At 37.6% G+C, this 27,569-nt stretch overlaps 1 long non-coding RNA gene across 7 annotated transcripts; it reads right to left on the bottom strand.

Annotated features, from left to right (window-relative positions):
- Positions 1-3,518: 3,518 nt before the first annotated feature.
- LOC130948400 (uncharacterized) lies at positions 3,519-27,223 on the bottom strand. Of its 7 annotated transcripts, none has more exons than XR_009073039.1 (10): positions 26,997-27,223; positions 25,811-25,877; positions 25,458-25,703; positions 24,717-24,780; positions 24,391-24,489; positions 24,220-24,278; positions 23,921-24,075; positions 23,769-23,816; positions 22,845-23,086; positions 3,519-5,091 (listed from the first exon to the last, which is right to left on the bottom strand). It is a non-coding gene; the product is annotated as an uncharacterized LOC130948400 (long non-coding RNA). The 7 variants fall into 7 exon arrangements; XR_009073038.1 differs by lacking the exon at positions 3,519-5,091 and adding an exon at positions 18,953-20,772; XR_009073041.1 differs by lacking the exon at positions 3,519-5,091 and having other exon boundaries at positions 18,944-23,086; positions 23,921-24,070.
- Between the last annotated feature and the right edge of the window lie 346 nt (positions 27,224-27,569).

Raw genomic sequence — 27,569 nt, 5'->3', positions numbered from 1 at the left:
ACTAAACTAAAATTGCTCAATCCTTCAATTCCTGTGGGATCGACCTCACTCATGTGAGTTATTATTACTTGATGCGACCCGGTACACTTGCCGGTGAGTTTTGTGTCGGATCGTTTTCCGCACATCAGTCCTCTACTATTCCATAAGCTTGTCTCAATGACTTGTCTGCCAATTGTAATGAGAACAAGGCAGGTTGTACCTCAATGATCCCCAGCTTCTCCATTACAGAGAGTGGCATAAGATTTATCCCTGACCCCAGATCACACAGAGCTTTTTCAAAGGTCATGGTTCCTATGGTACAAGGTATTAAGAACTTGCCAGGATCTTGTTTCTTTTGAGGTAAAATTTGCTGAATCCAGGTATCCAGTTCACTAATGAGCAGGGGAGGTTCACTTTCCCAAGTCTCATTACCAAACAACTTGGCATTTAGCTTCATGATAGCTCCTAAATATTGAGCAACTTACTCTCTAGTCACATCTTCATCCTCTACAGAGGAAGAATAGTCTTCAGAGCTCATGAATGGCAGAAGGAGATTTAATGGAATCTCTATGGTCTCTATATGAGCCTTAGATTCCTTTGGATCCTTAATAGAAAACTCCCTCTTGCTTGAGAGACGTCCCAGGAGGTCTTCCTCACTAGGATTTTCATCCTCCTCCTCCCTTGTGCATTCGGCCATATTGACTAAATCAATGGCCTTGCACTCTCCTTTTGGATTCTCTTCTGTATTGCTTGGGAGAATACTGGGAGGAGTTTCAATGACTTTCTTACTCAGCTGGCCCACTTGTGCCTCCAGATTTCTAATGGAGGATCTTGTTTCGCTCATGAAACTGAAAGTGGCCTTTGACAAATCAGAGACTAGATTGGCTAAATTAGAAGTGTTTTGTTCATAATTCTCTGTCTGTTGCTGAGAAGATGATGGATATGGCTTGCTATTGCTTGGCCTATTGCGTCCACCATTGTTAAAGCCTTGTTGAGGCTTTTGTTGATCCTTCCATGAGAAATTTGGATGATTTCTCCATGATGAGTTATAGGTGTTTCCATAAGGTTCACCCATGTAATTAACCTCTGCCATGGCAGGGTTCTCAGGATCATAAGCTTCTTCAGAAGCTGCCTCTTTAGTACTGTTGGATGCATGTTACCATCCATTCAGATTTTGAGAGATCATGTTGACTTGTTGAGTCAATACTTTGTTCTGAGCCAATATGGCATTCAGATTATCAATTTCAAGAACTCCTTTCTTCTGAGGTATCCCATTATTCACGGAATTCCTCTCAGAAGTGTACATGAATTGGTTGTTTGCAACCATGTCAATGAGTTCTTGAGCCTCTTCAGGCGTTTTCTTTAGGTGAATAGATCCACCTGCAGAATGGTCCAATGACATTTTCGGAAATTCAGATAGACCATAATAGAATATATCTAATATGGTCCATTCTGAAAACATGTCAGATGGACATCTTTTGGTCAGCAGCTTGTATCTTTCCCAAGCTTCATAGAGGGATTCACCATCTTTTTGTTTGAAGGTTTGAACATCCACTCTCAGCTTGCTCAGCTTTTGAGGAGGAAAGGATTTATCCAAGAAGGCTGTGACCAGCTTATCCCAGGAGTCCAGGCTATCCTTAGGTTGTGAATCCAACCATATTCTAGCTCTGTCTCTTACAGCAAAAGGGAAAAGCATGAGTCTGTAGACTTCAGGATCAACTCCATTCGTCTTTACAGTCTCATAGATCTGCAAGAACTCAGTTAAAAACTGATAAGGATCTTCAGATGGAAGTCCATAAAACTTGCAGTTTTGTTGCATTAAAGCAACTAGTTGAGGCTTAAGCTCAAAATTATTGGCTCCAATGGCAGGAATGGAGATGCTTCTTCCATCAAACATGGACGTTGGCTTTGTGAAGTCACCAAGCATTCTCCTTGCATTATTATTATTTTCGGCTGCCATCTCCTTCTCTTGTTCTAATGTTTCTGAAAGGTTGCTTCTGGATTGTTGTAATTTAGTTTCTCTTAGTTTCCTTTTCAGAGTCCTTTCAGGTTCAGGGTCAATTTCAACAAGAGTGCCTTTTTCCCTGTTCCTGCTCATATGAAAGAGAAGAAAACAAGAAAAGAAGAGGAATCCTCTATGTTACAGTATAGAGATTCCTTTATGTTAGTAGAAGAAGAAAGGGGATAAGGAAAGGAGAATGGTTCGGATTTTTAGATGAAGAGAGGTGAAGAGAAGTGTTAGTAATTAAATAATTAAATAGAATATGAAAAGAGAGGGAGAATTTTGAAAATAATTTTGAAAAAGGGATTGGTATTTTCGAAAATTAGAGATAAAATGTAATTAAAATTAAAACATGAAATAATTGGTTAATTAAAAAGAATTTTTGAAAAAGAGGTGAGATATTTTTGAAAATTAGAGAGGGAAAAGTAGTTAGGTGGTTTTGAAAAAGATAAGAAACAAACAAAAAGTTAGTTAGTTGATTGAAAAAGATTTGAAATCAAATTTTAAAAAGATAAGAAGATAAGAAGTTAGATAAGATTTTTTGAAATCAAATTTTGAAAAAGATAAAATTTTTGAAAAAGATAAGATAAGAGATAAAAAGATTTGATTCAAAAATTTGAAATTACTTACTTCACTAACAAGAAATTACAAGATAAGTTTCTAGAACTTAAAGATTGAACCTTTCTTAACAAGAAAGTAACAAACTTCAAATTTTTGAATCAATCACATTAATTATTAGCATATTTTCGAAAATATGATATAAAAGATAAGAAAAAGATTTTGAAAAATAATTTTTAAAATTTTCGAAAAAAAAATGGAAAAGATATGATTTTTGAAAAAGATTTTGAAAAGATAAGATTTTTAAAATTGAAATTTTGACTTGACTTGTAAGAAACAACTAATTTTGAAAATTTTTGACCAAGTCAACCCAAAATTTCAAAAATTTGGAGGGAAATAAGGAAAAGATATTTTTTTATTTTTGAATTTTTAATTATGAGAGAGAAAAACAACAAAAATACTCAATGCATGAAATTTTTAGATCAAAACAATGAATGCATGCAAGAATGCTATGAATGTCAAGATGAACACCAAGAACGCTTTGAAGATCATGATGAACATCAAGAACATAATTTTGAAAAATTTTTGATGCAAAGAAAACGTGCAAGACACCAAACTTAGAAATTTTTAATGCATGGATTCTAACAAACGAAAAATGCATATGAAAAACAACAAACAACACAAAACAAGAAAACATCAAGATCAAACAAGAAGACTCATCAAGAACAACTTGAAGATCATGAAGAACACTATGAATGCATGGAATTTTCGAAAAATGCAAGAAAAATTTTTAAAGCATGCAATTGACACCAAAATTAAAAATTGACTCAAGACTCAAACAAGAAACACAAAATTTTTGGATTTTTATGATTTTATTAATTTTTTATTTTTATTAAAATTTTTTCGAAAATAAAGTTTGTAAAAACGAAAAAGAAAAGAAAAATTTTGAAAAAGATTTTTGAAAAGAAAATTACCTAATCTGAGTAATAAGATGAACCGTCAGTTGTCCATACTCGAACAATCCCCGGCAACGGCGCCAAAAACTTGGTGGACGAAATTGTGATCCATGCTCTTTGTACTTGTATGAAATTTAATAACTGGCTCTATTTGAATTTATGATCACAACTCCGTTCAACTTAACCAGCAAGTGTACTGGGTCATCCAAGTAATACCTTACGTGAGTAAGGGTCGATCCCACAGAGATTGTTGGTATGAAGCAAGCTATGGTCACCTTGTAAATCTCAGTTAGGCAGATTAAATGGTTATGGGTTTCGAAAATTAATAATAAATAGAAAATAAAAAGGGATAGAAATACTTATGTAAATCAATAGTGGGAATTTCAGATAGGCGTGTGAAGATGCTGTGCTCCTCTCGGATCTCTATTTTCTCATTGCTTTCATCCAATCCTTCTTACTCCTTTCCATGGCAAGCTGTATGTAGGGCATCACCGTTGTCAATGGCTACATCCCATCCTCTCAGTGAAAATGGTCCTATGCTCTGTCACAGCACGGCTAATCATCTGTCGGTTCTCAATCAGGTTGGAATAGAATCCCTTGATTCTTTTGCGTCTGTCACTAACGCCCAGCCTTCAGGAGTTTGAAGCTCGTCACAGTCATTCAATCCCGGAATCCTACTCGGAATACCACAGACAAGGTTTAGACCTTCCGGATTCTCATGAATGCCGCCATCAATTCTAACTTATACCACAAAGATTCTGTTGGGGAATCTAAGAGATATGCGCCCGGCCTAAGGTAGAACGGAAGTGGTTGTCAATCACGCGCGTTCATAGGTGAGAATGATGATGAGTGTCATGGATCATCACATTCATCAAAGTGTTGTGCAACGTATATCTTGGAATAAGAATAAAAGAGAATTGAATAGAAAGTAATAATAATTGTATTGAAACTTAAGGTACAACAGAGCTCCACACCCTTAATCTATGGTGTGCAGAAACTCCACCATTGAAAATACATAAGTGAAAGGTTCAAGCATGGCCGAATGGCCAGCCTCCTGAATGATCAAGAGACCGAATAATCAAAGGCTAAACAGTCGAAAGATTAAACTGTCAAAAGATGTCTAATACAATAGTAAATCATCCTATTTATACTAGACTAGCTACTAGGGTTTACATGAGTAAGTAATTGATGCATAAGTCCACTTTCGGGGCCCACTTGGTGTATGCTTGGGCTGAGCTTGATCTATCCACGATCTGAGGCTTTTCTTGGAGTTGAACTCCAAGTTATAACGTGTTTTGGGCGTTCAACTCCGGATCATGACGTTTTTCTGCGTTTAACTCCAGACAGCAGCATGTACTTGGCGTTCAACGCCATGTTACGTCATCAATTTCCGAATAAAATATGAACTATTATATATTGCGGGAAAGCTCTAGATGTCTACTTTCCAAAGCCGTTGAGAGCGCGCCATTTGGAGTTCTGTAGCTCCAGAAAATCTATTTCGAGTGCAGGGAGGTCAGATTCCAACAGCATCAGCAGTCCTTTTGTCAGCCTTTTTCAGAGTTTTGCTCAAGTCCCTCAATTTCAGACAGAAATTACCTGAAATCACAGAAAAACACACAAACTCATAGTAAAGTCCAAAAATATGAATTTAACATAAAAACTAATGAAAACATCCCTAAAAGTAGCTTGAACTTACTAAAAACTACCTAAAAACAATGCCAAAAAGCGTATAAATTATCCGCTCATCACTCAGCTTTGCTAGAGTCCCCAATTAGAGGTGTCCAGGGTTCTTAAGAACACTCTTTTTGCCTTGGATCACAACTTCATTATTTTTTTTCTTTTTTTCTCTTTTTTTTTGTTTTCCCTATTTTTTCTTGCTTTAAGAATCATTTTTATGATTTTTCAGATCCTCAGTAACATGTCTCCTTTTTCATCATTCTTTCAAGAGCCAACATTCATGAACAACAAATTCAAAAGACTTATGCACTGTTGATAAACCCCGTTTTGACGGTTTATCCTGTATTGATTTTAAGAGATTTTATCACCTTTTACCCACATTTATTCAATGAAATAGCATGGTTTTGTGATTGTCTCCTTATTTGTGCTTAGATGTGAAAACATGCTTTTAGACCCTTAATTTGATGGTTTTAATCTCCCTTTGATTCCACTAGATTCCTTGATATGTTTGTTAGTGATTTCAGATTGAAAAGGCTAGGAATGGATCAAAGGAGTGAAGAGGAAAGCATGCAAAGTGGAGAAATCATGAAAAGTCAAAGAAGTTGAACTCGCCCATGGACGCGCGCGCGTACCTGACGCTTGCGCGCACTTGCGAATCACCCCATGGATGCGTGCGCGTACTGTGCGCGTACGCGTCGGTGCTGGTTTATGATTTTTTAATGAAAACGTGACCAACAAATTCTCAAGGGTTGTGGGGCCCAATCCCAACCAACTTTGGTGCCTAAACTGCTATTTAAAGCCAAGGATTGAAGAGCAAGGGAGGATCTCACTCTAGTTCATTTTTACACATTAGGATTAGTTTTAGAAGTAGTTTTCTAGAGAGAAGCTCTCACTCTCTCTCACTTCTCTCTAGGATTAGGATTAGGATTAGGTTTAGTTCTTAGATCTAGGTTTTAATCCTTACTTTCTTCTACTTCTACCTTTCAATTCCTTGTTGTTACATTCATCTTCTTCCATTCTTTTGTTGTAATTTCCTTTATGTTGTTCTTATGTTTTGTTGTAGATCTACTATTGTTCCTTCCATTTTCTTTCAATTCAATTAGAGGTAATTCATAATAATTGTGTTCATTTGATTTGTTGCTGTTTAATTCCTTGCAATTGAGTAGTGCAGATTTACTTTTCTTGCAATTTCGCTATGCTTTTCTTTTATGCCTTCCAAGTGTTTGATGAAATGCTTGGTTGGGTTTTAGAGTAGAATTTTATACTCTTGGCTTGGAAAGGTAACTTAGGAACTCTTGAGTTACTAATGTCCAAGTAATTGATGATTGGGATCCATTAACTCTAGTTCTCACTAATTGAATTAGTGGAGAGTTAGGACTTATGGACTAGGATTGATATAGCTCATTTGACTTTCCTTTACTACTAGTTAGAGGATGATTTAATGAGATTAATCCTTGCCAATTCTCATATTGTGGTTAGTGATTAGGATAGAGATCCTTGATCACCAACCCTTGCCAAGACCTTTTTAGGCCTTAGTTTACTTTCTTGCCATTTATCTTTCATGCCTCTTATCAAAACCCCAAAATAACTCACAGCCAATAACAAGACACTTTATTGTAATTCCTAGGGAGAACGACCCGAGGTTTGAATACTTCGGTTTATAAATTTTAGGGGTTTGTTTTAGTGACAAACAACTTTTTGTATGAAAGGATTAGTGATTGGTTTAGAAACTATACTTGCAACGAGAATTCATTTGTGAAATTCTATACCGTCAAAAATCCAATCATCAAAATGGCACCGTTGCCGGGGAGTTGCAATGGTGTTGTGTTATTGGTTATTGTATATATGTGAATATTGTGAATATGTTTGCTTTTTGCTTCGTTGTTAGTTTTTAGTTTGTTCTCTTTATTTGTTCCTATTTTTTGTTTTTCACCTCTCTTGCTATCATGAATTCTCACTTTGGCTATGAGTGTAGTTACAACTATGATGTAGGAAATGAGAACTATAATGAGAATGTGTATCAAGAGTGGGATAACCAAAGGTGGGAGGAACCATATGCATATGATCAATCTTCATGGCAACAACCTCCACCAATACACTATGAAGAAGAGCCATTCTATGATGCATATCAATCCAACGGCTATGGTAAATCTCCTTGTGATTTTCAAGAACCACCACCATATGCCTATGAGTCATATCCTCAACATGACCCTCAACCACACTCACAAGCCTATTTTCACCAAATACCTCCATATGACTCTAATCCTTATCCACCACACCAACCACCTTTTGAACCATATGAGCCATACATGGAACCACAATTCCAAGATTACTACTCCCAAGAACCACCTCAATACACACCACCACCTTACCAAGAAGAACCACCTTCCTATAATGAACCCTTTCTCCAATATGATGAACCCTCCCATCCATCCCAACCTCTAATGGATGAAACCCTCGGTGTTCTTCTTCAAGGACAAGAGGAGATGACAAGGGATGTGCAACAATTCATGACCGCCTTGGATGAGGTGGTAAACCGGCTAGCATCCCAACTTTTGGACACTCAAGGAACTCCCATGGCTACATGTGGAGAATCAAAAGAAGAACATAGCATGAAGGAGAGATTGGAAACCCCAGTGGAAAAGGAGGAATGCTACTTTGTGTTAGAACAATTGGAGGAACCTATGGCCATTGAAGAGAAGGAAGAAGTGGTTGAAGACTTAGGAGATGCGGAACCTCCATGGGAACCTAGAGTTGAACAAAACGCCTCCAAGAAGATTGAAGTTGATGTTGAGGAGGAATGTGCACAACCTCCAAGGCATATTTCATATGAAGACTTGGAAGGAATGGAGCAAGAGTTGAGTTCCCGTGGTGATGAAGATCATGCATCCAACCCTCTTGGTGAAGAATCCTTTGAATTTGAAGAACCTTCTCCCAATGAATTTGAAAGTGATGTGGAGGTAGATTTCTCTCAACCTCCCATTTATGACTTGAGTGATGGAGAAGAGTTAGATGTAGTTGATGAACAAAGGATTGAGAATGAAGAAGTTTATGAAGAGGTGGAGATTGACAAAGAAGCAAACAAGGGAGTAGAGCTTGCAAGCACATTGGAGATACCTCTCCCCAAGCCACCACCATCCATTCTCTCATTCAAGTGGGTAAATTCCTTATACTTAAGCTTTGTTATTCCCCTTGAATATGGTTTGCTTGAGACGGATGGTCAACTTAGAAAAATTAGTGGCTTTAAGAGTAAAAAGGAGATGGTTAGTGGTTGGAAGCATCATTCTAGGTTCACCATGGTTACATGTTCAAAGCTTAATAGCAAAGGTTGGTATATAACTAGAGTACATGGGTCTAGAAGGATGTTTGGTCACTTTGTTGAGAATTCACCTTGCTCACCACCCACGTGGATTAATGATAATCAACTTGGAGATGGGTGTGAAGACAAAATATGGGATCCGGGAACACATGAGGATCAACATTGGGAGCCCATGGTTTGTGAAGAACTCCATCAAAGATTGGAGATATTAATTTTGAATGATGGAGCTTATTGGAAGTCCAAGCATTGGTGGAAGTTCCAAGATGAGTACAAGCACAAGCCACCTTGAGAGGAGCTCCCCATAAGTCCAACTTAAGGACAATAAACAAAAGTGCTAGGTGGGAGACAACCCACCATGGTAAATTCTTTTCATTTTCCCTTTTGTACATATTGATAGAATTAGTTTAATTTCATGCTTTGTTTAGTTAGTTGAGTATATTTGGTAGTATAGCATGTTAAATAAGGTTTTATGGTACTTTGGTAGCTGTTTGGAGGTTTGGAATGCTTGTATTGGTGCAAAAACATAGCAAAAAGTTTTGAAAAACAGAGCACCATCCACACGTACGCGCACTGCGTGCGTACGCGTACTTCAAGCATTTTTCGACCACTTAGGCGCACGCGTACATGGCGCGCTCGCGTAGATGTAGAAGTTCCATTCCCGGCTAGCAAACCCGAGAGTTAGGCCTTCACTGTGTGAACATTGAGCCCCAGGCCCAACACCATGTACGCGTATGTCCATCATGCTACATTCGCAATGCACGCGCAAGCGCACATGCCGCGCGCGCGTCGATTAGACCACCTGCACCCCTGATACTTTTACTAGAGAATTATGCCAACTCTGGGCCAACATTGAGCTGCCAGCCTGACTAGCCACCCGCGCGCGCGCCATGCGTGCGTGCGCGTGGATGTCCTTTCCTCCATCCATTTCTTTTCTTCTCCTCTTTCCATTTCTCCCCTTCTCCTTTCTTCTTCCCTCCTCCTACCCCTCATCCAACACTTCCAAACACCATTGATAACCATTTATTTTAGTTAGTTATTAATTAGTTAGTGAGTCCATTAGTTAGTTAGTTAGTTGCTTAGCCAGTCTTAGTTTAATTTTCATTTAGTTTTCTCTTTTTCATTGTAAGTGTTGGATTGTTATTCTTGCTTACCATTAATTGCTGCTGAGTATTGAAATGAGATATTTTCTTAACATCATTATGTTTATAACCTTTGTTGGATTCTATGATTGAGGTTATATTTTGCTACTTGGTTTTGAGTTTTTCATGCTTACCTTTTGAAAATACCAAGTGATGAGAATTGCCTTCGAGCTTGTGACTCTTTTGAATTGCATGTTGTAGCTAGCCACCATGTGATTTGAACTCTCTCTTTGAGTGGGCAATCTCTTGATGGATGATGTTATGCATTTACCTTAATGCATTGTATTTTATGATCATATGCATCCATATGTGTTTGACTTGAATGTTTTCATGCTTCTTTAATGCATGTTTTACCTTACAAGTTTACTTAAAGCATCTCAAGCACACTAGGATAAGTGAAGTGCATGCTTCTTTTGTGACATCACTTTTTGTGCTAGTGTGTGTTCTAAACCGCGCAATTTAGAATTCACATAACTACTATGTCTTAATGTCACACTAATTCACTCACTCAATTCTACTGATTTACCTCATTCCAACAATGTATGCTTCCTTGCTTTTATATCTTCTCATCTTATGGTGTTATATTTTTGTTTTTCATGAACGATGCACCACAAGCAAACATGGAAGCGGAAGAAAGAACACGTAGCAATCCGGAGAGTCGCCACACCCCCTTGCTCATCCTTCAATGCACCGAGGACGGTGCAAACTTTTAAGTGTGGGGAGGTCGTCCGACCGGTCGGCGATTTTGGGTGACAAATTTCTAATTCCAACACTTTTGCATTCCATTTTAGGTTTTTTTGGATTTTTCCTATTTGCATTTTTCCTATTTTTGCATACATATACACAATAAGCTTAGTCAAAATAATAAAATTTTTCAAGATTTCTATCTATAGGGCACCTCAATTGATTTGAGTGAAAATTTTTTCATTAAACTTGCTTGAATCACATATATATATTGTGGAACATGAATTTTTGAGCTAAGAACACAAGCATGTGAGATTCGAGCCTAATGGTGTGGTTACATCTTATAACCACTTATTTTTCCTTCTTGTGTGCATTATTCTCTTTCTATGATTGTAATCCTTGATTTGTTTGATTCTTTATGTCTATTATTTTGTGTATTCATGCATTTATATGATTGAGGCCATCATTTCATTGGCTCACTTACCCAAATAGCCTTACTTTTTATATTCCTTTGTTAGCCAATTTGAGCCTACGATTAACCCACTTGTTCTTAATTTTAGCACATTACAAGCCTTAAAGCGAAAAACAATAATTGTCCCTTAATTTAGATCTTTGATTAGCTTAGGCTATTGTGTGTGAGTATCATTCAAGCGTGGGAATCTTGGGACATTGGGTGAATAAAAGGGTAGTTTTGTATTTTTATTGAAAATATTGGGAATTTGGTACATACTCATGTATTAATCAAATGTAAAACCTTATGCATTGATGCTTTTGTATATAAAAAAAGAAAAAAAAATGAGAAAGACAAAATAAAAGAAGAAGAAAAAGAAAAATAATATGGAAAAGAAAAAAAATATAGAAAAAGAAAGAAAAAAAAGAAAGAAGTAAAAAGGGGACAAAATGCCCCAAAGTGAAGCTCAATAAAATCAATGCATAAGTGTTGTGAAATGAAAAGGGATACATGAGTATGTGAAAAAGTGAGCAGAATGGGTAGTTAGGTTAGAACTTAATTGTATAGGATGTCATAGGTTAGGTGGGAAGTTTAAGCTTATCAAAGATTCAAATTTCAAGCTCACTTAACCATATATGCATCCTACCTTGACCCTAACCCCATTACAACCAAAGAAAAGACCTCGTGATAGATGTATGCATGCATAAAATATATGTCGATTGTTAGAAGAAAAACAAATCTTAGAAAGCATGATTAGGAGAGAATTGAGAGAATCAACCATAAACACTTGAACGAATAGAGTGCAAACACATCCAGTGAGGGTTTGATGCTCAATTACATGTTTCCACCTATGATCATCTCTTCTCCTGCAAGTTTGTAAAAATATTTAATAACTTAATTCAATTGTGGATTAGACTTGCTAGTCCTTAGCCCTTGTGTATATATGCTTCTTGGGAATTAATTTATTTTGACCAAGCAATTGCATTCATCTAGATAGTTGCATATAGGTAGATTGCATTTGATTAGTTTCCATTGAATAAATGCCATACCCTTTGCTTCATTCTTGGTTTAAGCATGAGGACATGCTTGGTTTAAGTGTGCGGAGGTTGATAAACCCCGTTTTGACGGTTTATCCTGTATTAATTTTAAGAGATTTTATCACCTTTTACCCACATTTATTCAATGAAATAGCATGGTTTTGTGGTTGTCTCCTTATTTGTGCTTAGATGTGAAAACATACTTTTAGACCCTTAATTTGATGGTTTTAATCTCCCTTTGATTCCACTAGATGCCTTGATATGTTTGTTAGTGATTTCAGATTGAAAAGGCTAGGAATGAATCAAAGGAGTGAAGAGGAAAGCATGCAAAGTGGAGAAATCATGAAAAGTCAAAGAAGTTGAACTCGCCCATGGACGCGCGCGCGTACCTGGCGCTTGCGCGCACCTGCAAATCACCCCATGGATGCGTGCGCGTGCTGTGCGCATACGCGTCGGTGCTGGTTTATGATTTTTTATTGAAAACGTGACCAACAAATTCTCAAGGGTTGTGGGGCCCAATCCCAACCAACTTTGGCGCCTAAACTGCTATTTAAAGCCAAGGATTGAAGAGCAAGGGAGGATCTCACTCTAGTTCATTTTTACACATTAGGATTAGTTTTAGAAGTAGTTTCTAGAGAGAGAAGCTCTCACTTCTCTCTAGGATTAGGATTAGGATTAGGTTTAGTTCTTAGATCTAGGTTTTAATCCTTGCTTTCTTCTACTTCTACCTTTCAATTCCTTGTTGTTACATTCATCTTCTTCCATTCTTTTGTTGTAATTTCCTTTATGTTGTTCTTATGTTTTGTTGTAGATCTACTATTGTTCCTTCCATTTTCTTTCAATTCAATTAGAGGTAATTCATAATAATTGTGTTCATTTGATTTGTTGCTATTTAATTCCTTGCAATTGAGTAGTGTAGATTTACTTTTCTTGCAAATTTGCTATGCTTTCCTTTTATGCCTTCCAAGTGTTTGATGAAATGCTTGGTTGGATTTTAGAGTAGAATTTTATACTCTTGGCTTGGAAAGGTAACTTAGGAACTCTTGAGTTACTAATGTCCAAGTAATTGATGATTGGGATCCATTGACTCTAGTTCTCACTAATTGAATTAGTGGAGAGTTAGGACTTATGGACTAGGATTTATATAGCTCATTTGACTTTCCTTTACTACTAGTTAGAGGATGATTTAATGAGATTAATCCTTGCCAATTCTCATATTGTGGTTAGTGATTAGGATAGAGATCCTTGATCACCAACCCTTGCCAAGACCTTTTTAGGCCTTAGTTTACTTTCTTGCCATTTATCTTTCATGCCTCTTATCAAAACCCCAAAATAACTCACAACCAATAACAAGACACTTTATTGTAATTCCTAGGGAGAACGACCCGAGCTTTGAATACTGCGGTTTATAAATTTTAGGGGTTTGTTTTAATGACAAACAACTTTTTGTATGAAAGGATTAGTGATTGGTTTAGAAACTATATTTGCAACGAGAATTCATTTGTGAAATTCTATACCGTCAAAAATCTAATCATCAACTGTTTAAGCATACATTCAGAAGTCAAAGTATTGCCACCACATCAAAATAATTAATCTGTTATAAAATTCAAAATTCATGCAATTCTTCTCTTTTTCAATTAAGAACATTTTTTATTTAAGAAAGGTGATGGATTCATAGGACATTCATAACTTTAAGGCATAGACACTAAGACACTAATGATCATAAGACACAAACATAGACAAACATAAGCATGAAAATTCGAAAAACAGGAAAATAAAGAACAAGGAGATTAAAGAACGGGTCCACCTTAGTGATGGCGGCTTGTTCTTCCTCTTGAAGATCTTATGGAGTGCTTGAGCTCCTCAATGTCTCTTCCTTGCCTTTGTTGCTCCTCTCTCATGATTCTTTGATCTTCTCTAATTTCATGGAGGATGATGGAATGTTCTTGGTACTCCACCCTTATTTGTCCCATGTTGGAACTCAATTTTCCTAGGGAGGTGTTGATTTGCTCCCAATAGTTTTGTGGAGGAAAGTGCATCCCTTGAGGTATCCAGGGATTTCATGATGAGTGGGATCTCTTGTTTGCTCCATCCTTTTCTTAGTGATGGGCTTGTCCTCATCAATGAGGATGTCTCCCTCTATGTCAATTCCAACTGAATAACAGAGGTGACAAATGAGATGAGGAAAGGCTAACCTTGCCAAGGTAGAGGACTTGTCCGCCACCTTATAAAGTTCTTGGGCTATAACCTCATGAACTTCTACTTCCTCTCCAATCATGATGCTATGAATCATGATGGCCCGGTCTATAGTAACTTCGGACCGGTTGCTAGTGGGAATGATTGAGCGTTGGATAAACTCTAACCATCCCCTAGCCACGGGCTTGAGGTCATGCCTTCTCAGTTGAACCGGCTTCCCTCTTGAATCTCTCTTCCATTGAGCGCCCTCTTCACAAATGTCCATGAGGACTTGGTCCAACCTTTAATCAAAATTGACCCTTCTAGTGTAAGGGTGTTCATCTCCTTACATCATGGGCAAGTTGAATGCCAACCTTACATTTTCCGGACTAAAATCTAAGCATTTCCCCCGAACCATTGTAAGCCAATTCTTTGGGTTCTGTTTCACACTTTGATCATGGTTCTTGCTGATCCATGCATTGGCATAGAACTCTTGAACCATTAAGATTCCGACTTGTTGAATAGGGTTGGTAAGAACTTCCCAACCTCTTCTTCGGATCTCATGTCGGATCTCTGGATATTCACTCTTTTTGAGTTTGAAAGGAACCTCGGGGATCACCTTTTTCATGGCCACAACTTCATAGAAGTGGTCTTGATGCACCCTTGAGATGAATCTCTCCATCTCCCATGACTCGGAGGTGGAAGCTTTTGCCTTCCCTTTCCTCTTTCTAGAGGTTTCTCCGGCCTTAGATGCCATAAATGGTTATGGAAAAACAAAAAGCAATGCTTTTACCACACCAAACTTAGAAGGTTTGCTCGTTCTCGAGCAAAAGAAGAAAGAAGAGAGTAGAAGAAGAAGAAATGAAGGAGATGGAGGTGGCTTTGTGGTTCGGCCAAAGGGAGAGAAGTAATGTTTAGGTTGTGTGAAAATGAGGTGGTGAAGATGGGTTTATATAGGAGTGGAGAGAGGTGTATGGTTCGGCCATTATGGGTGGGTTTGGGAGGGAAAGTGGTTTGAATTTGAATGGTGAGGTAGGTGGAGTTTTATGAAGGATGGATGTGAATGGTGAAGAGAATAGTGGGATTTGATAGGTGAGGGGTTTTTGGGGAAGAGGTGTTGAGGTGATTGGTGAATGGGTGAAGAAGAGAGAGAGTGGTGGGGTATGTGGGGATCCTGTGGGGTCCACAGATCCTGAGGTGTCAAGGAAAATTCATCCCTGCACCAAGTGGCGAGCAAAAATGCTCTTTATGCCAATTCTGGCGTTAAACGCCGGGCAGGTGCCCATTTCTGGCATTTAACGCCAGCTTCTTGCCCTTTCCTGGTGTTTAACGCCAGTCTGGTGCCCCTTTCTGGCGTTAAACGCCCAGAATGGTGCCATACTGGGCGTTAAACGCCCATTTGCTGCCCTTACTGGCGTTTAAATGCCAGCAAGGTTTTCCTCCAGGGTGTGCTGTTTTTCTTTCTGTTTTTCAACTGATTTTGTGACTTTCCATGATCATCAACCTATAGAAAACATAAAATAACAAAGAAAAATAGATAAATATAACATTGGGTTGCCTCCCAACAAGCGCTTCTTTAATGTCAGTAGCTTGACAGTGGGCTCTCATGGAGCCTTACAGATACTCAGAGCAATGTTGGAACCTCCCAACACCAAACTTAGAGTTTGTCTGTGGGGGTTCAACACCAAACTTAGAAGTTGGTTGTGGCCTCCCAACACCAAACTTAGAGTTTGACTGTGGGGGCTCTGTTTGACTCTGTTTTGAGAGAAGCTCTTCATGCTTCTTCTCCATGGTTACAGAGGGATATCCTTGAGCCTTAAACACAAAGGATTCTTTATTCACTTGAATGATCAATTCTCCTCTGTCCATATCAATCACAGCTTTTGTTGTGGCTAGGAAGGGTCTGCCAAGGATGATGGATTCATCCATGCACTTCCCAGTCTCTAGGACTATGAAATCTGCAGGGATGTAATGGTCTTCAACCTTTACCAGAACATCCTCTACAAGTCCATAAGCTTGTTTTCTTGAATTGTCTGCCATCTCTAGTGAGATTCTTGCAGCTTGCACCTTAAAGATCCCTAGCTTCTCCATTATAGAGAGAGGCATAAGGTTTATGCTTGACCCTAGGTCACATAGAGCCTTCTCAAAGGTCATGGTGCCTATGGTACAAGGTATTGAAAATTTCCCAGGATCCTGTCTCTTTTGAGGTAATCTCTGCCTAGTCAAGTCATCCAGTTCTTTGGTGAGCAAAGGAGGTTCGTTCTCCCAAGTCTCATTACCAAATAACTTGTCATTTAGCTTCATGATTGCTCCAAGGTACTTAGCAATTTGCTCTTCAGTGACATCTTCATCCTCTTCAGAGGAGGAATACTCATAAGAGCTCATGAATGGCAGAAGTAAATCCAATGGAATCTCTATGGTCTCATTTTGAGCCTCAGATTCCCATGGTTCCTCATTAGGGAACTCATTGGAGGCCAGTGGACGTCCATTGAGGTCTTCCTCAGTAGCGATCACTGTCTCTTCCTCCTCTCCAAGTTTGGCTATGTGGGTCATGTTAATGGCCTTGCATTCTCCTTTTGGATTCTCTTCTGTATTGCTTGGAAGAGTACTAGGAGGGAGTTCAGTAATTTTCTTGCTCAGCTATCCCACTTGTGCCTCCAAATTCCTAATGGAGGACCTTGTTTCAGTCATGAAACTTTGAGTGGTTTTTATTAGATCAGAGACCATGGTTGCTAAGTCAGAGTGGCTCTGCTTAGAATTCTCTGTCTGTTGCTGAGATGATGATGGAAAAGGCTTGCCATTGCTAAACCTGTTTCTTCCTCCATTATTATTGTTGAAACCTTATTGAGGTCTCTGTTGATCCTTCCATGAGAGATTTGGATGATTTCTCCATGAAGGATTATAGGTGTTTCCATAGGGTTCTCCCATGTAATTCACCTCTTCCATTGAAGGGTTCTCAGGATCATAAGCTTCTTCTTCAGATGAAGCGTCCTTAGTACTGCCTGGTGCAGCTTGCATTCCAGACAGACTTTGAGAAATCATATTGACTTGCTGAGTCAATATTTTGTTCTGAGCCAATATGGCATTCAGAGTATCAATCTCAAGAATTCCTTTCTTCTGATTCGTCCCATTGTTCACAGGATTCCTTTCAGAAGTGTACATGAATTGGTTATTTGCAACCATTTCAATGAGCTCTTGAGCTTCTGCAGGCGTCTTCTTTAGATGAAGAGATCCTTCAGCAGAGCTGTCCAATGACATCTTGGACAGTTCAGACAGACCATCATAGAAGATACCTATGATGCTCCATTCAGAAAGCATGTCAGAGGGATACTTTCTGATCAATTGTTTGTATCTTTTCCAAGCTTCATAGAGGGATTCACCTTCCTTCTGTCTGAAGGTTTGGACTTCCACTATAAGCTTACTCAATTTTTGAGGTGGAAAGAACTTTGCCAGGAAGGCATTGACTAGCTTTTCCCAAGAGTTCAGGCTTTCTTTAGGTTGTGAGTCCAACCATATCCTAGCTCTGTCTCTTACAGCAAAAGGGAATAGCATAAGTCTGTAGACCTCAGGGTCAACCCCATTAGTCTTGACAGTGTCACAGATTTGCAAAAATTCAGCCAAAAACTGATGAGGATCTTCCAATGGAAGTCCATGGTACTTGCAATTCTGTTGCATTAGAGAAACTAATTGAGGCTTAAGCTCAAAGTTGTTTGCTCCAATGGCAGGGATAGAGATGCTTCTCCCATAGAAGTCGGGAGTAGGTGCAGTAAAGTCACCCAGCACCTTCCTTGCATTGTTGGCATTGTTGTTGTTTTCGGCTGCCATGGGTTCCTCTTCTTGAAGATTTCTGTTAGGTCCTCTACAGAGAGTTGTGCCTTAGCTTCTCTTAGCTTTCGCTTCAAGGTCCTTTCAGGTTCAAGGTCAGCCTCAACAAGAATGCTTTTGTCTTTGCTCCTGCTCATATGAAAGAGAAGAGAACAAGAAAATATGGAATCCTCTATGTCACAGTATAGAGATTCCTTGAGGTGTCAAAGGAAAAGAAAAATAGAAGGAAGAGGTAGAAAATTCGAACTTATCAACGAAAGATAGAGTTCGAATTGTGCATTGAGGAGTAGTGTTAGTCCATAAATAGAAGGATGTGAGAAGATGGGAAGAAATTTTCGAAAATAAATTAAAAAGATTTAAAAACATTTTGAAAAATACTAATTGATTTTCAAAAACTAAGAGTGGAAAAGAAATCAAGAGATTTTTGAAAAAGATTTTGAAATTAGAAATCAAAAAGATATGATTGAACACTATTTTGAAAAAGATGTGATTAAGAAGATATGATTGAAAAGTTATGGTTTTTAAAAAGATATGATTTGAAAACAATTTAAAAAGATTTTATTTTGAAAAATTTTGAAAACTTGAAAAAAATTTGAATTAAAAACAAAATATTCCCTCTTGTGCCATCCTGGCGTTAAACGCCCAGAATGGTATCCATTCTGGCGTTTAACGCCCAAATTGCTACCCTTTTGGGCATTAAACGCCTAGCCAGGCACCCTGGCTGGCGTTTAAACGCCAGTTTTCCTTCCTCACTGGGCGTTTTGAACGCCCAGCTTTTTCTGTGTAATTCCTCTGCTGAATGTTCTGAATCTTCAATTCTCTGTATTATTGACTTGAAAAGACACAAAGAAATTTTTTTTTGAATTTTTAATGATGAGGAATAATCAAAAGGCAACTAAAATCAAATAAACAATGCATGCAAGACACCAAACTTAGAAGTTTGTATACTACTGACACTAACAAGTTGAGAATGCATATGAGAAACAACAAAACACACAAAACAAGAGAATTTAAATATCAGAGTAAGGAAATCATCAAGAACATCTTGAACATCAATGAAGACACATGATTGAATTCGAAAAAATGCAAGAAGAATAGAAACATGCAATTGACACCAAACTTAAAATGAGACACTAGACTCAACAAGAAACATAAAATATTTTTTGTTTTTATGATTTTGTAATTTTTTTGGATTTTTCGAATATTGAGTTAAAAAGAAAATAAGGATATCAAAATTCTTAATGAGAATTCCAGGAATCATGCAATGTTAGTCTAAAGCTTTAGTCTAAAGAAATTAGACATGGCTAGCCAAGCTTCAGCAGGACATTGCATTCAAGAGCTAAATTGATGAGAATCAATCAGCTTTGGTGATGATAAGAACATCACCTTGAAACACTAGAATTCATTCTTAAGAACTCTGAAGAAAAATACCTAATCTAAGCAACAAGATGAACCGTCAGTTGTCCAAATTCAAACAATCCCCGGCAACGGCGCCAAAAACTTGGTGCACAAAATTGTGATCATCAATGGCGCCATCAACATGGTACACTCAATTGCAATCTCAACTCTTTATCACAACTTCGCACAACTAACCAGCAAGTGCACTGGGTCGTCCAAGTAATAAACCTTACGCGAGTAAGGGTCGATCCCACGGAGATTGTTGGTATGAAGCAAGCTATGGTCATCTTGTAAATCTCAGTCAGGCGGATTCAAATGGTTATGGAGGATTAATTATTAAAACATAAAATAAGGATAGAGATACTTATGTAATTCATTGGTGAGAATTTCAGATAAGCGTATGGAGATGCTCTGTCCCTTCCGTCTCTCTGCTTTCCTACTGTCTTTATCCAATCCTTCTTACTCCTTTCCATGGCAAGCTGTATGTAGGGTTTCACCGTTGTCAATGGCTACCTCCCATCCTCTCAGTGAAAATGTTCAACGCGCTCTGTCACAGCACGGCTATTCAGCTGTCGGTTCTCGATCATGTCGGAATAGAATCCATTGATTCTTTTGCGTCTGTCACTAACGCCCCACAATCGCGAGTTTGAAGCTCATCACAGTCATTCAATCCTTGAATCCTACTCAGAATACCACAGACAATGTTTAGACCTTCCGGATTCTCTTGAATGCCGCCATCAATTCCAGCTTATACCACGAAGATTCTGATTAAGAGATCCAAGAGATATCCACTCAATCTAAGGTAGAACGGAGGTGGTTGTCAGGCACACGTTCATAGGTGAGAATGATGATGAGTCTCACGGATCATCACATTCATCAAGTTGAGGAACAAGTGATATCTTAGAACAAGAATAAGCTGAATTGAATAAAAGAACAATAGTAATTGCATTAATACTCGAGGTACAGCAGAGCTCCACACCTTAATCTATGGTGTGTAGAAACTCCGCCGTTGAAAATACATAAGAACAAGGTCTAGGCATAGCCGAATGGCCAGCCTCCCAAGGAGGGTTCAATCATAAAAACATGATCAAAAGATCAAAAAATACAATAGCAAAATGTCCTATTTGTAGAGAACTAGTAGCTTAGGGTTTACAAAGATGAGTAAATGACATAAAAATCCACTTCCGGGCCCACTTGGTGTGTGCTTGGGCTGAGCATTGAAGCTTTCATGTGTAGAGACTTTTCTTGGAGTTAAACGCCAGCTTTTGTGCCAGTTTGGGCGTTTAACTCCCATTCTTGTGCCAGTTCCGGCGTTAAACGCCAGAATTCTTAAGCTGACTTGGAACGCCGGTTTGGGCCATCAAATCTCGAGCAAGGTATAGACTATTATACATTGCTGGAAAGCCCAGGATTCTACTTTCCAACGCAGTTGAGATCGCGCCAATTGAGCTTCTGTAGCTCCAGAAAATCTACTTCGAGTGCAGGGAGGTCAGAATCCAACAGCATCTGCAGTCCTTTTCAGCCTCTGAATCAGATTTTTGCTCAGGTCCCTCAATTTCAGCCAGAAAATACCTGAAATCACAGAAAAACACACAAACTCATAGTAAAGTCCAGAAAAGTGAATTTTAACTAAAAACTAATAAAAAATAATAAAAACTAACTAAAACATACTAAAAACATACTAAAAATAATGCCAAAAAGCGTATAAATTATCCGCTCATCACATACCTTATGTAGAAATTCACTTTAATTCATTTATTCATGAAATGCAACATGAAGGACGTAGTATTTCATTCAATCTCAATATGTACATGGTGTAGTGTTTTATTAAACTAACGCGTGTGACACAGGAGGAGTACACGCAAAGGTTGGAGGCCGCGACCCAGCAATCTTAGCTGCCTAGTAGGGCCCACAAAGTTGGCTCTAAGACCTCCGTGGTGCATCCCAATAGGATTTGGCGTAAGACCGCCTCTGAACCCCACAAGAATTGCCGCTTCGGATTGGAGTTGTTCTTCGCCAATGGCATCCGCTCCTCCATGTTGGCGGCTTCCTATGGGCCTGCTTCTGCCACCAGCTGTGCTGATCCCCACGAAGTTGTTGACCTATGGGAGGTGGTGCAGAAGCTAACGTAGGAGCTTCACCAGTAGGCAGAACAATCTGAGCAGAGGTATCGAGAGATTCTTGTATGCGTTGCCATCAGCTCCGACCCGACGGAGAAGTTGGAGCAGCTCGATCGGTTACGACAGCAGATGGAGAAGTACAGCTAGCAGATGCGAACTGGATGCAGTGGCACTGCTGGTGAGGTACCAACGGCAATACCTCTGCCGCTGCAGCATGGGGACCACAACGATGATGACGTCGATTACCGGAATTAATAGGATTTAGGGTTGTACTCATTCTTATTTGTCTACTTCATTGTATTTTACATTTGTGACATTTTATTTCATTCAAACCATTTATTTTTTCATAAAATAATTTCTTGATTTCTGACGACGTTAAATTTCTGCTAACAATTTTGTTAACAAGAGTCTCCTAATTGTAGCTTAACTGTGCCAAAAAATTTTAGGGTTTATAAAATTAACATTACCGTCGGATAAATCTGACGGTAACATGGCGCCTAAACACGTTAAATGGTGCCAAAGTTATCGTAAGATTTATCTGATAGTAACCATCAACACAATCTCGCCAAATCCATTGAAAAGACCGACGAAAAATCCGCCAATAATTAGCGTCGGACAAAATAAATCCGACGGTAAACAATTACATTTATACCGTCAATCCAAGGACGATGGTAAATCCAACAGTAATCTATTTAGTGGCGAATTTATTTTATAGATCCGACGGTACTTAGCATTTTTCTTGTAGTGGATTTTGATGATTTCGGAGTTTCATTTCGATTATTAACAGCATTCGGTGGGAGGAAACACGAGGCAGTTTTACACCGCTAATTTTTGGCTTGCATCAATTTAATTCGTATTTGGTTTAGGGATGCATCAATTTAGTTCATGTTTGATGTGAGTTCCATTCGATGGGACATCGGGGGGTTCCGTGTGATCAGATAGCTGTCACACGGCTCGTGTGGGAGATCAGAGAGCTGTCACATGGCCCATGTGAAAGATCACACGGGAGAGGACTTACACATGGCTCGTGTGAAATATCAGATTGATGTCATACAGCTCGTGTGAGAGAGTAGAGTTGTTTTTCCAATTTTAGTATTTGTTAAACCCAACTAAGAAACTGATTTGGATGCGACTTAGGGTAGTTGCAACCAATATAGTGTTAAAATGTTTTTGTAAGTTATTAATCTAGTTTAGAGACAGAGTTTTCGGTTATTACCTAGACTAAAACATGGTTGATTTGCAAAGTAGTCTGTTGGTTTTTTACGTAAATTCTTCTGGTTGCATTTAAGAGTATTTATTTGATTCAATGCGTTTTGTTCGATCCTGTTTATGTTGTTGGTACACGCATTTGTGGTTAGATGTTAACTTTTTGAACCCCATCGTGATTTTTTTTTCAAGGGAAGTTTGGAAGTGTGTTATCAATTGAGGTGCCATCATGGAATGTTAATCAGAAATTGGTGATGATGTTATCGTTGTTGGCATGAAATTTGAGTCTATGAATGCAATAATCCAATTTTACGATACCTATGCGAGAAGAGTTGGCTTTGACTGGAGGAATAGGAGTTCAAAAAAGAATGCCGATGAGGTTGATACTATGTTATGCTTGTCTATAACCGGGAGGGTAGAGCCAAATCAAAGGCTGATGAAACAAGGAAGACTTATCTGGAAGGACCTGTAGGGTGCAAAGCTAGGATGATTGCCTCTTTCGATGTCAAGGGTAGTTGAATTGTTTGGGCAGTTGAACTTGAACAGTGTCACAATCTGAACTGCACACACACACACATAATTTTGGTAACAACAAATATTCAAGTTTGGATGGTTATTAACAATCATTTTAACATGAAACAAAAAATAATTGATGCTTCATATACACATATTTATGCAATATAAATACACCTTTCAGGCTTCACCTCCACGTAAAACCATTCTTTTTCAATAGCATCGGTGTGTGAAGTTGCATTTTGAAAATTGGTGACATATTTTTTGGATAATTGTAAAATAATAATGGCAGTTAATTCTATAGCACATATGTCATATGGTGATTTTATATATATATATATATATATATATATATATATATATATATATATATATATCAAATGTGTCATTTCTATCCAGCAAATCACCTATTAACAATGTTAAGTTATACAAAATTCAAGAAAAAAGCTACTATCTAAATGTTAAGACTTTAAATTCCTGTGAACTATGTGCCATGCAGTTTCCATTCCCAAAGACAAAGAGACATATGAATTATATATATATATATATATATATCAAATGTGTCATTTCTATCCAGCAAATCACCTATTAACAATGTTAAGTTATACAAAATTCAAGAAAAAAGTTACTATCTGAATGCTAAGACTTTAAATTCCTGTGAACTATGTGCCATGCAGTTTCCATTCCCAAAGACAGAGAGACATATGAATTTTATAATACTTTGCATACCTCCTTTTTGACAAGCCTCAAGAATTCTTCGCGTTCCCTGCTAACTAACTGAAAACTTATCAGACATATCAATGGGTTCACATTCACAAATTCATCACAAAACCTTAACAGTCAGCAATAATTGAAAAGGAAAAAGAAGATCTACTCCTTACAGATGCACGGCTGAACTCACAAAGTTGCTCCTGCTTGTCCAGTACCTTTGCTTTTACTTCTTCTGGTGCTTGCTTAGGTTTTGAAGAAGCCATCTCTTCCAATCGTAAATCCCTTTTGCTAACAACAGATTCTGTCACTTTGGCTTGTTCCTTTTCTTAAATGAGATGAAATTTTGCATAGCAAGTAACATGTAAAAATAAAATAAAGATGGGACATGAAAATACAAATTCAATAACAAATTTTTGGTTCAATTTCATGCCAATGATATGGAACAAGTGACAAATAATTTTCCACAAACCTGCACTTCTAAATTATCATCTCTTTGAGATTCTTCAAATGTATGTCAACTTCTTCAAGCTGAAAAACCAGGGAGTTGAAAGCATGAATCATTGTACATACTTCTAGCTGGCATCAAACAATTTATTTTAGTTTTGTTGAAATACAAAATTTAATTACAACAATAACTAACCTCGTTACTTAAATCCCTAGCCAAATCGGCATAAGCAGTTTCCTGAGCAAGCTGCAGGTCTAGTTGGGCCTGTGCTTCTTCCTCCAATGATCTAGCTTCCTAACAACGAATAGAGAAAAGGCAAGGGAATGATATATCAACATTTAATTTTCACGTAGAACTTGATCTGCTTAAACACAATATTCAACATTAAAAGGGTGAGAAGATAATTTAAACAATGGAAAAGAAAGTGCATCTCAAGAATTTGTGGTTATCTCTTAAAAAGATCATAAAGAAAAAGCAACCAATCTTCATCCCACCAACTGGGCCACCTTTAGAATTATTACCTTTAATGCTATTGTTACCACCGGATTGGCAGAACTGTTCAACCTCAATCAATTGCTTTTTAAGCTACAAAGGCAATAAAATTATCTTTAACAAACAAATTCAATGGTTGAAAGCTTGTAACATTAACGTAATGAATGGTAGCAAAATTTTCATTCTGAGATTGATGCATAGATGCATGTTAATTAAAACAATATGTATATTACCGAATACAAAATTCTCATGCTAATTAATTGAAATACTATGAAGAGCATAAAATTTAACTCTTCTATTGGCTGGATCAGAATGATTTGAATGATAATGATAATGACCTTGTTCTTCTATAATAATAATCTGATCTTGATCACTAAAAAGCAAACATGGTTATGAATCCAAGAAAGAGTGGCAGCACAAAAGAGATGATGAAACTACTCCAGAATGATTTTCCTCTATATAATGGATTTAATAGAGTTATATAACTATGTATAGGATATATGTGTGTGAGCGCCCGCATTTTGTATCTCTTATCTCATCTCATACCTCATTATATCTGGGTGCTCTTTGAAAACTGTTGTTCTGCCTCTTAAGTTATCTAAAATAATAAATAATGGAGTTAGGAAGCATAGTGCAATTCCTTGAGGACAATTCCATCTTAGTCACAGGTGCTACTGGCTTCCTTTCAAAAAGTATATAGTCTTTTTTGCGAGCCCCCACACACACACACTTACTATTTTTATTTGATTAATTAGAATGTGTTTAATTACCTGATTTGATTTAATGACATCCAAGATATTTGATTGATCCTCTTTATACTAAGAAAAACCAAGATTGTCGAAGTCTTGAAGTCTGATTGCCATAGAACAAAGCTGCGAGACGAGATTGCAGGGACAAGTATCAACCAGCAACCTATTTTCTCTAGAAATGAAAATTTTAGTGGATGTTGTCAAAATTTTGGATCCACTTTCAGTTTCACAGATGTCTAAAATTTTGGATCCACTTTCAGTTTCAACCTGCAACACAATCAATTTGTTTCCCGGAAAATAATTTAAGGGTATGCGAGTTGACACATTGAACACGATCTGAAAGTTTAATAAAGCATGAAAACCAAAATACATACCATCTGTTGTAATTTAAAAGGGTATGTGCATAATGAATTTCAACTTCTAGTTGAAACTATAATAGTCCTGAAAATCATGTCAATCATAAAAACCACATAAGCACTAAATCACCACTAAATAGTAAAGTATGAAAAACCCAATAAAACTCTGCATTAAAAGATTGAATACACGTCGACTACGTATGATATACTTAATAAAATTAAATCATGTATTATGCACTAAAGCATATTATCCTTTCCCCTGTTGTGGCCTTGCATTGAAAAGTAAAGACACAAAAGGATGATCAAGTCAATTACATGTACAATAGCTAATCCCCGCAAGTAAATTTTAAAAAGAAATTGTGTATGATAATCAATTATATTTGCAAAGCATGTCAGGCATAATCAAATGGCTTATATTGATTTTAACTTTCAAAAAGCATCCTTAGCTACAACAAATACATGACTTAACAATATTTCAAATTGAAAAACTTAAGCCCTAACTAAACTACTAAGTTTTGATTAATTCTTTAACTAGACCTAAAAAGAATGAAGAACCTTCAATTCAGAGCAGATCAAACAGTTTAATTGTTTCTGACATTATAATTGCTTCAATTGCAAAACTGAATCCTCTGATTAAAGTATCAAGGCAGGTCATATTATATTATGCATATAATTTAATTGCCAAAATCTTCTCGTTGAGTTTTCTCCACATGCTACAAGCATGTATGCTCTATTTTATTTATCCATCATATATATGCTCTTCAAACTTAGATCAAGATAGACAGAGCTAGTTATCTTTTTATTTTTTTCTTCCACTAATTAAAAGTATAAATTCTCAAATAAAATTAGTCAAAGTTATGAAATTATATTTGTCGATCAATAATTAGAAATAGAAAAAGAAAGAAATAGTAGCAAGTGCACTTGCAGCAACAACCAGAACAATGCAGAAGATCAATGGAAGTCAAAATACACAATATGAAAACAGAACAAGCATTCTCTATTTCTTTCTACTAGAGCATGAACTAGATAAAACATTATGAAGAAGGAAAAATTAAAAGAATAAAATGAAGTACATTACCAATTAGAAGCGACAGAGAAGGCGGAAGCAAATTGGAAAAGCTCGATGATGGCAATAACAACGGCATTGCTTTCGGCGGTGAGGTGATAAACAAAGAAAGAGAGGAGATGAGCGATGGTGACTAACCTTCGGATCAAAGTTAGATCCAGATCATAGAAGCCCCTTGAAAGCAGTGACATGGTGTTGCTTGCAGTGGCGAAGGGATGAGAGGCGGCGAGGAGATGAACGATGGTAGTGAAATAAGCGCCAGCGACAAACCTTCAGATCCAAGCCAGATCATAGAAGCTCAATAAAGGCAGCAACACAAAGATGAGGTGCAACAAGGGATGAACAACAGGAATGAGATGAATGATAACAGCGGGAGATGAAAGGTGGCAAGAGATTCATGTAGCAAACCGTAAAATATAAATTTGGAAGTGGATCCTCTCTAGTGCATAAAAAATTAAACAGGTCAATTGTTCTCTCATATTTGAGTAAATATCTAACCCGGCCTCTGTCTATTTTAAATTAGGACTAGACGATCCATCACTAAAAAAGCAACCTATGTCAGTTCTTATTCGTGCAAAAAATAACTCATCGTGTCCCCTCTTCTTATCCCCCATCCATAGTTGATGAAAAACTTTGATGTGGCACTTATCGGTGCTAATCTGGCAGTTAGTCTAGAGTTAACTTTCAACGTGGATGAGGGGAAATAGATAA

This window comes from Arachis stenosperma, chromosome 9 (assembly GCF_014773155.1).
Source record: "Arachis stenosperma cultivar V10309 chromosome 9, arast.V10309.gnm1.PFL2, whole genome shotgun sequence".
In the NCBI taxonomy this organism is placed as follows: Eukaryota; Viridiplantae; Streptophyta; class Magnoliopsida; order Fabales; family Fabaceae; genus Arachis; species Arachis stenosperma.
The sequence above is the reverse complement of the archived record's forward strand: the minus strand, read 5'-3'. Positions and strand labels throughout refer to the sequence as shown.